Raw genomic sequence first — 2,485 nt, 5'->3', positions numbered from 1 at the left:
ATTGCTTGCTTACCTCAGAGGCTAGTTGAACATACCGGTGAAGGGGCCCTGCCCAAAGTCTTCTGAGTTCAAGTCATAGTCCCCATGTCTCTGTGTTTTTAACAAGCTCCCTAAGGACCGTTGAAGGGTCTAAAGCTTGAGAGTCAATGTCATATTATGTGATCTTTTCAAGAAAAGCAAAACAGTTGCAACAGGAACCTTGACTTATAATTTACTTACTCCTGTTTTTCTAAACTCTTCTGATCCAATACCTGTATCTTTCCTCCTGCCTATTCAAATTCTTTTGGTTCAAGTGTGAGATATTTCAGATTGTCGAAGTTTAAGTTGACCCCAGGTGTTCAGTATTCCAGATTGTTGGGTTTTGGATGTTCAATATTGTTCACCTCTTTCCACTCCTGAATTATTATTATTATTTTTTGAGACAGAGTCTCGCTCTGTTGCCCAGGCTGGAGTGCAGTGGTGCAGTCTCAGCTCACTGCAGCCTCTGCCTCCCCGGTTCAAGCAATTATCCTGCCTCAGCCTCCCGAGTAGCTGGGACTACAGGCTCGCACCACCATGCCCAGCTAATTTTTGTATTTTCAGTAGAGACGGGGTTTCACCATGTTAGCCAAGATGGTCTTGATCTCCTGACCTCGTGATCTGCCTGCCTCAGCCTCCCAAAGTTCTGGGATTACAGGTGTGAGCTACCACACCCGGCTGTCCACTTCTGAAATTATAACCAGCTGAAAAACACAACAGATGGAAATTAAAATATTGCTTTCATTATTAATAAATCTGATTGAAGAATATAGCTCTAAATCAGCAACCAGTTGGGCTTACTCATGTTCCCCCACTAGCCCCATAATTGCAATTATAGCTCCATAGTCACTTAGCACAGCTAGACAACTGCAAGCTCCTTAACCCAAGACAGCAAATGGGAATGCATGAGGCCAGAGGCAGGGACAAAAAAAAAAAAAAAAAAAAAAAGGAGAGAGAAAAAATGGGAGGAGAGAAAGATAAAAGGCTGAGCAGACTGAGTTCATTAGTTTTAAATTCACCAATTGGAAAACTTATTTCTCTTGTAATCCCAAAACCACTTGACTTTTTCTTATGCTTCTGCTTACTTTTTGTTGTTGTTGTTGTTAATAGAGAGGCTGTTGTAACATCCCTATTAACAATAACAACAAAAAGTAAGCAGAAGCATAAGAAAGATGTTATGTGTTCAAGACCAGGCTAGGCAACATGTTATTAATAGAGAACAACATGTTAGTTTCTATGACAGCTCCCTGGAAGCAACCCCAGATCACACCCTGGGCAATCTCATCATTGCTTTGAATGTCCTATAATGCATCATACTTGCACTCCCTCTAACACCATAATTTTCACATCTGGTTGCCTTTTCACAAGTGATTCTCCACCCCATCTGCCTGATGGTTTCTTGCCCTCCTCCATGAATGTTATATGTAAAATGTTTATTTAAAAACAGAATGCTTGTTCCTTGGTACTGCAAGGAAAAATTAGCATTCAGACAAAAAGTTCTCCAACAAGGCAATTTTACTTTCTGCAGAAAGGGTGCTCCTCGCAGACGGAACAATGGCAAGAGCACATCTGAACGAAGGAGGTAAGCAATTTTTATTCCTTATGCAGCTTGTCCTTGCTACTGTGTCCTGTCTCCATTGGCTGGAGCCAGACCTCATAGTCTAAACTGCACCCGATTGGCTAACAGCTTAAAAACTTTTAAAAATAGGTAAAAGCAATGGAGAACAGAGTAAAAGAGGAAGTTGCTTACCAAAGGACTTAGAAAAGTAATAATATTCCCAAATAAGGAAGGGGCATAGGCTGTGAGCTGGGATATGCCTGTGAGCACGTCCAGCACAAATATCTTGGTTAAAGTACAAGGACATAGAATGTACTATGTGCCTGTGAGCATGTCTAACAGCTACATAGGATAGGGCTTAACAAACGGTTATCAGCACAAAGCAAGGAGGCTTGAAGGAAGTTAGTCTTTAAAAGAAATTATTATTTCTAACACTTATGGTTTATTCTTTAACAAGAAGGGAAACTTTGAAGAGGAAGCTTTTTACTTTCTACAATGAAGTTTTCTCCACATTCTCCAAAATACCTTGTTCATCATGTTCTAACAATGGTCACTTGTAATAATCTGTTTTCCTGTCTCCCTCACCACATTGTGCACCCCTTTAAGGCAGGGAGCACCATATTCTTCTTTGTTATGTGTTCAGCGGTAACATAATGGCTGCACACATTCCCTCCTTCCTGCCTTCGCTCATTTTCTGCCTATGATGTATTATACTAGACCCTCTATAGGAACTTTTTTTTTTTTTGAGATAGGGTCTCACTCTGCTGCCCAGACTGGAGCACAGTGGTGCCATCGTGGTTCACTGCAACCCTGACCTCCTGGGTTCAAGCTATCTTCCCACCTCAGCCTCCTGAGTAGCTGAAACCATAGGCACATACCACCATAACTGGTTAATTTTTGTATTTTTTT

Source organism: Mandrillus leucophaeus, unplaced genomic scaffold, assembly GCF_000951045.1.
Source record: "Mandrillus leucophaeus isolate KB7577 unplaced genomic scaffold, Mleu.le_1.0 Scaffold427, whole genome shotgun sequence".
NCBI lineage: Eukaryota > Metazoa > Chordata > Mammalia > Primates > Cercopithecidae > Mandrillus > Mandrillus leucophaeus.
The sequence above is the reverse complement of the archived record's forward strand: the minus strand, read 5'-3'. Positions refer to the sequence as shown.